This window comes from Lissotriton helveticus, chromosome 1_2 (genome assembly GCF_964261635.1).
Source record: "Lissotriton helveticus chromosome 1_2, aLisHel1.1, whole genome shotgun sequence".
Classification (NCBI taxonomy): Eukaryota; Metazoa; Chordata; class Amphibia; order Caudata; family Salamandridae; genus Lissotriton; species Lissotriton helveticus.
This window is the reverse complement of record NC_136058.1, coordinates 430,857,299-430,871,955: the sequence shown is the minus strand read 5'-3', so window position 1 is coordinate 430,871,955 and position 14,657 is coordinate 430,857,299. Positions and strand designations below refer to the sequence as shown.

General features: G+C 41.0%; 2 pseudogenes; both read left to right on the top strand.

Annotated features, from left to right (window-relative positions):
- The first annotated feature begins 1,946 nt into the window (after positions 1 to 1,946).
- On the top strand, positions 1,947 to 2,534 carry LOC144805022 (protein KTI12 homolog pseudogene; annotated as a pseudogene).
- Positions 2,535 to 6,210: 3,676 nt separating this feature from the next.
- LOC144807647 (uncharacterized) lies at positions 6,211 to 9,406 on the top strand (annotated as a pseudogene).
- Positions 9,407 to 14,657: the final 5,251 nt, after the last annotated feature.

Below are 14,657 nucleotides of genomic sequence, written 5' to 3'. Positions count from 1 at the left end.
CTCCGGGATAAGCCTGACTGCTCGTGCCAAGCTACCAAGGGGATGAGCAGGGGTTATCTTTGGCGTGTAACTCCCTTGCTCTGACTGGATAAGGCTCAACTCCTAGCCAATCAGAAATCCCATTTCTAACAAGTCTCATCTATGGGCTCGATTGACATCCACCAGCTGGTTGGAGTCACGTGTTGGCAGCCTTCACTAAATACTCAGTGATGACAAAATAATCGTATTTCTTCTGAGAGCAGCGCGCGTCCGTCTGACAGCTTCTTAAACGAGTTAAAGCAAACGTAAGACATTAAGTCCGATACCATGGTAAGGTAGGAAAAGACAAAAAGCACACACTTCTTGGCAGCAGGGATACCAAGGTATATCACTGGCTGTGATAAAAATCTCTATTATAAATGCTGCAATCTTCCAACAAATGCTTGAACCATCCCATGGAATGTGGCAAAGATAACTCAACAAACAGAAAAGTAAAGATGGAAGTTGGAATGTCAGCTAATCCAGTGTGAACAGGAAAGTATCAGGGGTGGGTAATTTGTATCGCCCGACGCACTGGACATGAGGATTCTTGTTGTGGACAAGAAGTTTTATTGTCTGCTTAGTCCTCTGGACAAGTAGACATTCTCTTTAACCCTTGTGCCTCTAATATAATCACAAAGCAGTTATTATCCGATTGGAATATGCAATCTTAGTAAATGCGCCTTTTTTTAGGTAATTAAGGTAACTAAAAGCCTGGCAGCAGCTGTGAGAAAGTGTGTGCTGTTGTTTTAATCTCCCGTCCGTTGTTTTAATCTCCCCATCGGGATGATCTCCACATCGGGATGATCTCCCCATCGGGATGATCTCCCCATCGGGATGATCGCCCCTTCGCATCTGCACGCGTATTTAACTCTGAAAGTGCATTTGCAAAAATAAACTTTTGGCATGTCTTTCTGAGCTCCCCAGCCGACCCTGCCAAAAAGCCCAAAAATACCGTTATTGCTCACTGTATCTGTAAGGTCCGTCAGGGCTGGCTCTAGGGCGGTGCGATCAGTGCCACCGCAAATGTATTATGGCTTACAAACCACCTGCTGCCTCGTTCCTTCCCTCCAGCAATTTTAAGATATCAATTAAAATGTCAAGATTACTCCGGTGATTAATGTTCTTCCTGGAGAGAGAAGGAGTTTTGTCTAGTGGAAGTTTGACTACTCGTAAGTTAGCTCAGAGGGTTACTATGCCTGCTGCTAAAAACGTGTGCCATGCAGATTGCAAAGTGCATGTAATATTAATAGGTAAATAGGTTACTGCTATTGCAGTTTATAAGTTAGAATCCTAATAGAGAACAATGAGGTATTAACTGTCATCAAAGGTCTGCATGCAAACTGCAGGGTTTATATTAGACCTACATGTCTTTTTTTGCCCGGCTTTTCCTTAACCTGATCTAGCTAAAAAGGTTAATTTGGGTAGAAATAAATTATTACCATTGAAGAAAACCCCTAACAATTAGTGTTATGTTTTAAATTCTGAATTTGTGCTTTTCCAGACCAAGGACTATATCTGCCGATCAGTAAAGTATGGATGACATGTGACTCTTACATCTTGTAAACCTCTGTCTTATGTAACGTGTTTCTTATACACTGATTTACACGTGTGATTGTCTCTGTTAAATGTGTGTATGATGTAAAGTGCTCTGACACCTCACACTGGTATGAGTGGTGCTATAAAACGAAATAACTCTGAGAGACTGGTTGTGGAGATTTGAGGGGCACTGTTAACTGGTGGTAGTGAGGGAATAGGAATCTGTGGTGGAGATGGTCACTCGAGGGCGCCAACAAACATTGTCACACAGGGCACCACCAATGCTAAAGCCGGCCCTGAGGTCTGTGTTGAACACTGGCTCCCATATTAGTTATGCTTCCGGGTGCTTAAAGTTGCTGCACATGCGCTCTTAGTTAAACAATAAAGATATGCCAATAGTGGTGCTGGGTGGATTCCCCTGCAGTGGTAGATGCCTACGTGAGCGGGGTCAGGGAAGGTGCATGTCGTACGTTACAATTCCTTGAGAGTGTACAGGAATGCTGTGTATGTAAATTCTCGAAAAGAGTAAGAAGTCAGAGGAGCCCTGCAAGCTGAAGTTGAAGGCAAGGAAGCTGAACAAGGAGGATGTGGTGCCATTGGACGCCCTCAATTACATAAAGGGTTACGGATATAAGATGTACTTGTTTGATAAACATATACAGATCTCACTGCTTAAAAGCCCCTGAAGTCAGCTATGTGTGAACACCAGAGAGCCTTAAAACCAGTAATGCAGGAAATATTTGATGCACTTGTAGAGAGTTCTGAAGTCCCCGATTCAAGGAACTGCTGGGACATTCCTCTATTTACTGTGCAGAAAGATGCATGCTGCCATTTGTGATGCCATTTTCCACAGGAAAGCAGTTTCTGTCCAGGGGAATAGATTGTCTCATTTGCGTAGGCTCAGTGTCAAGGTTGATAAATATGAAATGCAGGAGCTTCCAGGAGGCACTTACCGAAAGCGCAAAAAACTCAACTAGTGGGGACAAAATCCCAACCAAGAGGCAGGCAGCAAGCAACGGAGTGGGACATTGGGCGTGTTTCAAAATGCTCAATCCTTCTTTTACTACATTGTCTTAAAGGCATATGTTTCCCAATGGAGGTGGTACTGACCTTTCTTCACTGGGAGCTCGCTGTTGGTGGTTAATGCACCCTCTGTGTCCCCTAAGGTGCCCAGTCCTCCTTCTCCCCGTCTTCCCCAGTTTTCTAACTTTACTGTTTTCTGTTCCCGTTCAAGTAACCTATCTGATCAGCTGCTACAATTTGTGTTTCACCATACGTGGCTCACTTACCCTGAGCCCGAGCCTAGACTCTCATGGGGATGATCAGGCTCCCCGGGCGAAACGCTAGTCTGACCTGCTCTGCGCGCTCTCCCCCACTTTCCTCAGGTATTTGGATCCTTTTCTCTAAATACCTCCTTTGTTTAATGCCACACCATAATCATAAATGCCCACCTGAAGCTGTTCTCTAGTGCCCACATATCTGCTTTGAATCCTTCAGTTGCTTGTGCCCAGCCTGTCTCTTCCTCCCACCACATTCACTGAACTTTTAGCACCACATTCTAGTGCTATATCTCAGTCGTTCACAAGTTCTCCCCTACTATCCAGTACTTGTTGTTGATATTATAGTGCTTCACACTTCACTCGTTTTCTTTTCAAGCACTATAAAAACAGACTTTACCACTACTTAATCAGATGATAATCAGTGACCTTAGAAGGCTGAATGACGGAGGCTCCCCTGCCAGGGTTTTAGTAATCTTCTCTTCCAGCTCGAGCCCAAAACTAAGAGAACATTTAAATTGCCATCATCCCTCCTTCTGTTCGAGTATAATCCTGGGTGGAAGCTATCAAGATCCTAACACCTAAATGCCACAGTAATGGGGGAAACAAAGGCACACAGCTTGTTATCACTTAAGTAAAAAAAAGCTACGATTTGGAGGCTGGTTTTTTATTTTCTGTAGCTCCTATATGTAACACATATGCATGCACTGTAAAAATTTCAGCTGTAATGGTGTGTATGGGTATTTATGGGAATGACAAAATAAATAGCAATTCCTAACTTTTTTAATGTAATACTTTCATAGCGCTACTTATCCCACTGTAAGGTGCCAGAGCGGCTTTACATCTCACACACATTATACACTGACTATTAATCATACAAGTGTGTAGTGTCATAAACAGTCTTTACTGGTAGGGATTATATGCCACGATTGTTTGGCTGGTAGATTGTATGGGGTTTAAAATATGACACTGCCTGGATGGTCTATTAATAATGCTCAAAAAACTATTTAGCAGCCTTATAATAACAGATTGAGAACAGACAAGGTTCTAAACCCATGTCTTGCAGTTTACATGCAGGTGCTTGATGCCAGTTTATAGCTCACTGAATATTGCCTGGTGATTTTTTCAATAATTCACAGCTTGGGTGTCTGTTCTCTCCACCTCAATCCAGCCTGGTCCCCTTGAGTTCTACCTCCGCGCCATCTGTGAGTCTCATAACATTCCCTTCATTGATTTGGGTATTATGCTATTGAAATATCCACTCTCAGAGCTGTATTGTGCAGGCTTCTCAATTTTGACTCTTTCCTCTGTTTCTGTGGAGGCAGTTGGCAGGGCTGATGGAAGGCAGGAAGCAAAGTGAGCTGGTTAAGGTAAAAGGGTTGCTCAGAGCGCTTAGATGAGATCGCAGAGGGGGAAAAGAAGGCTGAGCAGCCTGTGATAAGTGGAGGCAAGGTAGCAACAGTAGACAGGAGAGGGTTTTGGAAGGGATGAAGCCTATGGTGAAACTGGAGATGGAATAAAACCTCTTATGAAAGGGGGGGAGAACCTGTAGTGAAATGTGCTTGGGGTACAGAGCCTGTGATGAGGGAGTGGAGAGAAGGTCATGGAATGGGTAGTGAGAGGGACATCCATTCCAATGTATATAGTGTGAAGGTATATTTGTAGTAAGGGAGTGGTGTAATTTAACACTAAGTGTGTAAAAACCCTTGTGAGAAAAGAGAACAGGCGGGTTATGAACCCTATGATGAAGATGTGGAATTGGTATATGCCTTATGGCAAGTTAGTAGAAAGGCAAATGATTACTGCTGATAGCAAGAAAATAGTGTGGAAGGTAATACTTTATAATAAGAGAGTTTGCAAGGGCAAAGAGGCAGAGATGGTCATGTATACTTTGGGTTTTATAGTTGACTAGTAATAAGTCCTTGCTAGTTTGTATAGCTTTTGGTTTTATAGAGTGCGTGGGACTAGTGGATTTCTTTACAGGGCTAGAAGATTATTGTATCCCTTTGTCCCTTGGACAAGTACAGTTTTTCAAAAATTCCACACCCCTGAAGTATTGTCAAGAAGAGTGTGAATTGAGCTGCATTTGTTAGATACTTCCTGAAGTGTTACCTTTATTACATACATCTTGAAGAGTTTCCTTTGTCTTATACTTCCTGAAGAATTACAGTTGTTATACACTTTGTAAAACTGAAGTGACAGCAGCATATCCTGATCATTTCTTTTTCCACAATGCCTTCTTGTTTAAATGAAATCTTGACTGTGCATCTTCCTAAAGCTATACCTCTAGCGAATGGGTGCTCCGGGAGTGCCCTTTCTTTACTAAGTTATCACCTCCTTTTCTGAATTAAGATGTGGCATGTTCAATAGGACATTCAGTTAAATATCTGTGTATGGTGAAATATCTCTTGGTTACTTTAAAAAATGGTAAAGAAGAGATGGCTTTTACAAATAGTTAAATATTGTGTATTTACATTCTCTTACATTTCCATTTAGTGATTTTAAATCTCTTTACATCCAACAGGAAACCAGCCTTGAATGCACAAATGAATGTGAATAATGACTTTAATCGTGTAAATGTGCAAAAAAGCCGTCAGAAAAAATTAGCTCCAATATTCAGGTAAAGAGCTGTACAGTCAGAGAATGAGGAACCTGAACATAAACTGATAGAAGCTGTCCAGAGTAATTCAGTGGATTTAAGAGTCTGAGCTGTGCACCTCCACGCCACAAGACGAAGAAATGACCTCTAGAAAATGAACGCAACAAAAATAACTAACCACTGCCTGTATAAACAAGTCTCCAAGCTTTAATGATTGGATCGGTGTGAGGTGGATACAGCATTGCTCTGTTTCCTGTAATGATGGCAGACCACCATTCAGTGCAGTAGGTATATTGTAAACTATTTCTGGCTAAACCACAGCAAGCGAAAAGCACAATGGAGTAGAGCCAGACAACTGAAGAGTAAAGGAAAGAGAGGGTCTTTGATCTACAAGACTGTCCCAATTTGCATCGACCGGAAGAAAGACTAATCTTCACTCATAAACATGCAAAACCATTATACAATCTAAAGACATAACCACATACAAAGAAGCTTTACTTGCCACAAGTATAATATATGTAGTTGGTGAGTCTTGTATTTCGTTATAAAATCTGAAATCAAGCATCCAAAATACCACACACATACAGGGAATGTGAGAATAAAACAATTGCTTTATCAACTGTGTTAGCTCCTCAGGAAACGCAGTCATGGGATGCAGAGAAATATAAAACCGACCCAGAGACACTACCCAAGAAAAAAAAATCATTCAAAAGCAGCAATAACTTTAGTTTGTCATCACTACTAAAGAGCCATCAGCAAACACACACAGGAGAAGCAACGTGCAATTGCAATGAATGTGTGAGGAACTTTAATCAGTTAGCACTCCTAAAAGCGGACAGAAATGGGGGAAAAACCATACCATTGCACTGATTGTGTGAAGAGCTTTAGTTGGTTATTACAACTCCAAAAACATCAGCGAACACACACAGGAGAAAAACTGTACCATTGCAATGAATGTGTGAAGAAATTCAGTCAGTTATCAAATCTACAAACACATTTGCAAACACACACAGGGGAAAAACCGTACCATTGCAATGAATGTGGGAAGAAATTCTGTCAGTTATCAAATCTACGAACACATTTGCGAACACACACAGGGGAAAAACCGTACCATTGCAATGAATGTGTGAAGAAATTCAGTCAGTTATCAAATCTACGAACACATTTGCGAACACACACTGGGGAAAAACCGTACCATTGCAATGAATGTGTGAAGAAATTCAGTCAATTATCAAGTCTACGAACACATCTGCAAACACACTCTGGGGACAAACCATACCATTGCAATGAATGTGGAAGAAGTTTTAGTGATTCCTCACATCTCAGGATTCATCAGCGAACACACACTGGGAAAAAACCATACCATTGCAATGAATGTGGAAGTAGTTTTAGTCAATCCTCAAATCTCAGGATTCATCAGCAAACACACACAGGGGAAAAACCATTTCAGTGCAGTGAATGTGTGAAGAGCTTTAGTGGGTTATCACATCTAGAAGTACATCAGCGAACACACACTGGGGAAAAACCATACCATTGCAATGAATGTGTGAAGAAATTCAGTCAGTTATCAAATCTTCGAAAACATCAGCGAACACACACAGCAGAAACACCATACCATTGCAGTGAATGTGGAAGTAGTTTTAGTCAATCCTCAACTCTCAGGATTCATCAGTGAACACACACAGGGGAAAAACCATTCCAGTGCAGTGAATGTGTGAAGAGCTTTAGTGGGTTATCAGATCTAGAAGTACATCAGCGAACACACACTGAGGAAAAACCATACCATTGCAATGAATGTGTGAAGAGCTTCAGTCGGTTATCACATCTACAAGTACATCTACGAACACACACTGGGGAAAAACCATACAGTTGCAATGAATGTGGAAGTAGTTTTAGTCAATCCTCAACACTTAAGATTCATCAGCGAACACACACATGGGAAAAACCATACCATTGCAATGAATGTGTGAAGAGCTTCAGTCGGTTATCACATCTACAAGTACATCAGCGAACACACACTGGGGAAAAATCATACAGTTGCAATGAATGTGGAAGTAGTTTTAGTCAATCCTCAACTCTTAGGATTCATCAGCGAACACACACAGGGCAAAAGCCATTCCAGTGCAGTGAATGTGTGATGAGCTTCAGTTGTTTATCACAACTCCAAAAACATCAGCGGACACATACTGGGGAAAAACCTTACCATTGCAGTGAATGTTTCAAGAGCTTCAGTCAGTTATCAAATCTCCAAAGACATCAGAGAACACACACAGTGGAGAAACCAGTGAATGTGTGAAGAACTTCAGTCGTTTATCACACTTCAAAATACATCAGCGATCGCACACAGGGGAGAAACCATTCCGGTGTAGCGAATGTCGAAGTAGTTTTAAGGAATCTTCAAAATTATGGAATCCTCAGCGAATACACAGTGGAGAAAAGCCATTCAAGTACAGTGAGTGTGTGAAGTGCTTTAGTCCATTAACAGACCTACAAAGACATCAACGAATACACACAGGTGAAAGACCCTACCACTGCAGTGAATGTGGAAGTAGTATTAGTGACCCTTCAAAATTAAGAAATCATCAGCGAACACACTTAGGGGAAAAGCCATTCAAGTGCACTGAATGTGCGAAGAGCTTTAGTCGATTATCAATACTACAAAGACATCAGCAAACACATACAGGGGAGAAACCATAACATTGCAGGGGATTTTGAAGTAGTTGTGGAAAGGATTTTCAGCAAACTACAGGGATTAGTGATAAAACCTATAAGTACAACACACTTGAATAAGTTTAACAAGCACAGACTGGAGAATATTTGTAGCTGGTTTTGGTGTTTGGTCATTTTGTGCAACAACCGGTTCAATGACAGCTGCTAGAGAACAACGTACAAAGTTAGAAGAAGTCAAAGTAGGAAAATGTGACCTGTAACTCTGAGAGTTAATGCTTGCAGTGTACAACATTTACCTCTGAAGCCCTGACGCGGGAAAAAATTATGCTCATTTTGATCATCACATGCATCTGTTAATGCACCCCCCATAGTGGCACTTCCCCAGAGGTGTCCAATACCAAGCTGGACCCTTTTGAAATTTGCTGGCTCGCCACTAACTATGTAAATGATTCACAGTGAGATTAATTATATACGAATATATTTGAGACCTTTCTTATTCACAGAGAATCACCAACTCCTAACTGGTGAAAGGACAGAATCCGTGCATGATGTCAAAATGATTGATCGGAGAGAGAGCTGTTGAAAAGTTTAGTTCTGAATAGGTTTCTGAAAGCTTGAGTGTTTGGTAAAGATTGAATCTTGAGCAGTAAAAAATTCCAACTCTTAAGAGTCAACAACTATTGACTCCCTGCTTTACATTTCTTGAACCTTGGCGTGGAAAAATAAATCTGGATTCAGAAGTAAAGGAACACAAAAGATACAGAATTTTGACACGAATGATAATCAGATTTGTATTTACAAGCAAAAAGAAACCTGTGTTTTATAAACTCTGGTGGTGAATGAATGGACATAAAAAGTTCTGCCTCGTGAGAAAACAGTGAGACTTTGTAATGCAGTTGGGACGTCCTCAGACCACAAATACGATAGATCGTAGCATTCTGAATCATCTGTAAGGTGCTTTTGTGTTGCTGGAGCTGCTAAATACTCAGTGTTCTCATAGCCCAGCCTTGCTTAGAGGAAGGAGTTCACCAATATAATATGCATATCAAAAGAAAGGATACATCTTCAGTAGCCAAAGATAGTAGAAACAAATCATTTCCACCGAGGTCATTTGAACAAAGGGCTGAGTCCGGGAAGTTCTTCCTGCTGCCGACCATCATCACCACCACCACCCAGCCAGTGAGGAACAGCAACGAGACTGCACACCCATCCTATACATAACACACTACAGGGGTTTGCTCCTGGGTCAAACTCACTTTAGTTTAACGTTATCAGCAACACGTTTTAAACTGAACAAATTCTATTTAGGAACAAGTGGTTTGTACGGCCATTAGTGGCATAATACATTTGAAACCCAATAGCTTTTTCCCCGCGCCTAAGTTGAATATTAAATGGAAATCTATGGGCGCGTTCAATCTCTCTTTCCCAATCCCACCTCTTTATCTCGGGAAATGCCCTTTGAAATAACTCAATAACAAACGTGCGCGGATCTTGTCCTTCTTTGCCCTCGGGAATTTGCATTAGTCTGAGATTGTTACGCCGAGAGCGATTTTCAAAATCGGCCATTTTCCAAAGTAAGTCCTCTTTATTAGCATTCAAGTTTTCAGTAGCAGCCTTTTGTTTTACCAGTTCATCCTCAATGTTAGACACTCTAGTCTCAACCTCGTTAAATCTCTCACCAAAGTCAGATTGTGATTTTGCCAGTCTCCGGATAGAATTTTGCAGTTTCCGACATGAATTTTGAATTTTTTGGCTATCCCGCTCTGTCTTTTCCATATGACTCAGAATTGTCTGATAAATTGTTGCCAATGTAATGTTTTCTGTTAGATCTTCCTGATACCCTCCTATAGCCCCCTCAGTTAAAGAGGCATCACCCCTCACAGTAATCGGACTGACTTCAATGTCTTCCTCAGCCTCAATATCATCGTCATTAACAAACAAAATGGTTCTGTTGGGTAGCAAAAACAATTCCTTTGGGAGAGGCTTAGAACAGCTCAAGAGACAAGCAACAAGCACACACTCTCTGATATACAAAGTTTTTATATGTATTAAAAACAAAACAAACGACAATATCCTGGAATTACTTCATTCCGTTACATTGCTAGTAAATGCATTAACTTTGTGAAAAGGTGACAATGGTGATTAAGGTGACAAGTGTAATGTATACAGTGACACTTATATACACAACAATTATTTACAATAAAACCTTAAAGAGAAATGACCAGGGGCGGTGGGGGGATTGGTTTGGAGAGGAAGGAGGAAAACGAGGTATTTTTTGTCGTTTAAGAGGCCAGTTTTTTCAAGTAGATATTCCAAGGAAAACAAAATGGTTAATATCCAAGTTCCTGGAGTTTTAACTTGGCCAAGGTAATAGCGTCGACGTTTCGACCCTCGTTGCACCCCAGTTGGTGGTTGCGGCGGGTCTTTATCAAGACAGGGGGAGGGACGGGGATCGGTCAAATGGTGAACGTATTCCTGAAGGTAGCCCGATGGTCAACCTTCGATGCAGTATTTGTCTGCAGTTAAACACAGCGACCTGGAAATGAGCGCCAAACCGAGCTGTCCGGGAGAAATGCTCGAGCATGCAGAGCATGCAGACAAATACTGCATCGAAGTTAAAACTCCAGGAACTTGGATATTAACCATTTTGTTTTCCTTGGAATATCTACTTGAAAAAACTGGCCTCTTAAACGACAAAAAATACCTCGTTTTCCTCCTTCCTCTCCAAACCAATCCCCCCACCGCCCCTGGTCATTTCTCTTTAAGGTTTTATTGTAAATAATTGTTGTGTATATAAGTGTCACTGTATACATTACACTTGTCACCTTAATCACCATTGTCACCTTTTCACAAAGTTAATGCATTTACTAGCAATGTAACGGAATGAAGTAATTCCAGGATATTGTCGTTTGTTTTGTTTTTAATACATATAAAAACTTTGTATATCAGAGAGTGTGTGCTTGTTGCTTGTCTCTTGAGCTGTTCTAAGCCTCTCCCAAAGGAATTGTTTTTGCTACCCAACAGAACCATTTTGTTTGTTAATCGCATATACCCAGGTTCTAAGGGACACAGGGTTACCCCTTTTTATAAATCAATATCATCGTCATCATCTATTTCGCTCTCACCCTCCTCCTCCAAATGCATCTGTTTTGGAATATTGGGCAGCCAAATCCTCACATGATGAAACAGAATTTTCTGAAACTGAGTAGAAATCCAATGATTCTGCCCCGTTAATTGCATTCAAATCAAGGCTGGGTTCCACTATATTCGACATTTCCGAGATAGCCATGACGTCTCCCCCCTGTGCTCCAGTTCTAAGATTATTCTCTATAAGGGTGGGGTTTTCTATGAGGGTGAGGGCAGTAGTTAAATTACCATTTAGAGGGAGAGTAGCTATAGATGTAATAGCAGGTTGAGTCACAGCATTTAATGTAAGTTCACCTTGTGACACTGCTATGACTGTTGACATATTAGGCTCACCATTGGCTCCTTGCAACCCCTGTGAAACAGTCTGAGGGCTGAACATAAATTCCTGGCGTTTTTTTGCTTGCACTGCTTTAAGCAAAGTGGAAATAGTTTGTTTAGTTGATACAACCGTATTAGGGCTTTCGCCCGAATTCTCAGCCGAAATTACTCCTCCCGTTTTTTTTACCGCAGTACCACTCAAGTCTTTATCAGTGTTTGTACTCACTGTTATAGCGGTCTCCGGCTCCCGTTTTTTTACGAGTCCCTTTAGGTGCCATATCTCCTCTTGCCGGCTTACTGTTAACGATACACAGCAGACTGGGAGCACCCGTCGAAGAGAGCCCGCCCGTTGAAATCGGCGTCCACAGCGGTAATCACTCTCTGAGCCTACGCCCAGTATTCCCAGCGCTCAGTGCTTCAGCGCCCTCGCTGACCTCTGTGCACGGCGTACGGCGTTCGGCGTTCAGTATCCAAGCATGAACCGGTGAGTTGCCAATCACTCGTGTTCTCCGGTTTTTTTCCTCCTTCAATCACTCCAACTTTCCCACTGTAGTTTAACCGCTTTCAGGATACTTTGAACAAAACATGAATTCTCTTGGATATCGACGACCTGTAGGTCAGAGGAGAGAGCAGCTCACAAGTCCGACACGGCTCGGCGTTCGGGCGCCATCTTGCCTCTGTCCGTCACCTCTAACTCAGGTCAATAAACCTAGACCAATCTTGGTAGCCTTCAATAGCTTTCGCGCTAGAGAGGATATTTACATGAATACACGACCAAATAGCAAGAACATGGGTGCAGGATTTACATTCATTGCGACATCAGATTATTGTAAATATACTATGGATACTCGCTGGCAATTAAGACAATTAGTGAATCTATTTCAAAAGAAGGGTGCACAAGCATACATTATGAATCCGGCCAAGTTGAAAGTCATTCATAAAGAGGCTACTCGTTTTTTTACTAATGTCGAAGCTGCCAAAGGATATTTGCATGATCTAAAAGAAGCTTAGAGTATGAAGGTTTACTGATTTAATGACTCATGGATCTTAGTTTTTCTTTTTATGTCAAAGGTATAAGGGTAATACTGTAGCTGTTAAGCATATCTGCACAATTTAAAAAAAATGTTTAGATTATGATTATAGAGCTTCATGATATCTCTTGATCCATGTCAAAGCTGAGAAAAAAAAAAGTTGAAAAAATGGGGAAATGAATAATACACATAATGATGTACACTTATGTTGAAACGACGACCTGTGAGGTATAACAGGGGAGAGGTGTAGATCAGTACCATCACTAGGACCAGGAGTCCGAAAGCCTCGGTAAAGGAGGGGGGGGGAGGAGGAGGGGGAAGGGGGGGGGCATTGGGCAGTGGGATGGGTGGGTGGTGGAGGGGGGCACGGGGGTTAAAGGGGAAAAAAGCCACTTGGAGGTCAAATGATTTTGCGGAATTAACTAAGACAACTGGAGTCAACATTAAAGGGAACGTTAAGATCAAAATGGTATACTTTAATTTTAATCATGGAGATAGAAACATGATTGGGGAAAGCTATAATGGCTAAGAAAATGAAAATATGTTCTTTCAATGTCTCTGGCCTTAACAATATAAATAAAAGAAAAAGGATTGCAGCGGAAATTCGTTTCTTGAAACCGGATATACTATGTCTCCAAGAAACACATTTACCATGGGAGAAAAGAGGTCTTGCTTCTGATTTAGGATATACGTTATTAGTAACATCTCGGCAAACAAGCATGACTAGAGGGGTAATGATTCTGATCAAGCCACGATTAGGTACGTTGGTAAACAGTCTTTCGGATAAATGGGGCAGATGGGTGATAGCTACGCTAAGTATAGGAACCATGTATTTAACAATATGTTCAATTTATGGATCCAATTTGGATGAGGGAGAAATATTTGAATATTTAAATCTTGAATTGGCTAACTGGAGAGCCCCTTTAATCTTATGTGGAGACTTTAATATTAACCTAAGGGCAGGCGAATTAGATGCTGGTATAGAGAACTATAAGGGGAGAAAACCCAGAGTCTTTAAAGCTTTATACAATCTAGTTAAGGATCACACAATGGTTGATACTTGGAGTAAGAATCATCCTACGGCCCCAGGATATACTTTCTACTCTTCCCCTCATAAGAAACTGGTCCGTTTGGACTATTTTTTTCCCTCAATTAGTTTACAATCTAAAATAAAAATTCAGATATTTCCGAGAGTAACATCTGATCATTCACCACTGCTCATTGAGATTGCCTATATAGAAGAATTAAAGCAGAGAAGGAACTTTACATTTGATAGGAAGCTATGTCTAGATCCACAGTATAGAGAGGCTATAGTGAAATGGATTAATGAATTTATACAGAACAATACGGAATCAGCTGATATTGATATAATATGGGATACATGAAAGGCCTGCTTCAGAGGTGAAACAACGAGTTATGGTTTCTATGCTCAAAATCTACAACAGGGTAAAATGCAAGATCTTTATGGTCAACTTGCTAAAGCAGAAGAAAAGCTAACTATGGAAATTAAGAAGGGACCTAATAATACGATCAAAATACAGGAATGTGAGGTTTTTATAGCTAAATGCCGTGCAAATATTACAGGAATCTGGTCTCAGGAAATCGCTCGTAAATATTTAGTATACAGAAGTCATATGCATGAATATGGGGAAGCTGTGGGCAGGGCCTTGGCATTAAGATTAAAAATGAAAGAATCCTCTCGCCAAATTGCACGATTAAAAGACAAAAATGGTCTAATATCCGAAGATCCACAAAAAATGCTAGAGATATTTTATCAATACTATAAAGAACTATATACGAAACAAGCTAATATAGACATTGATTCATTTTTACTTGAAGCTAGGCTTAATAAACTTAACGAATTAGAGAAAGACGGGTTAGATCAACCGTTCACAATTGAAGAGCTGAAGGGCGCAATAAAAAATATATCCAAGGGCAAGGCAGCTGGCCCCGACTTCATTCCAAGTGAGGTCTATAAATTCTTTTTCGATCCATTAAAGAATCTTATGTTAGAGACATTTAGAAGAGCGCAAATAGGAAAAGCTCCAAAATCCTGGG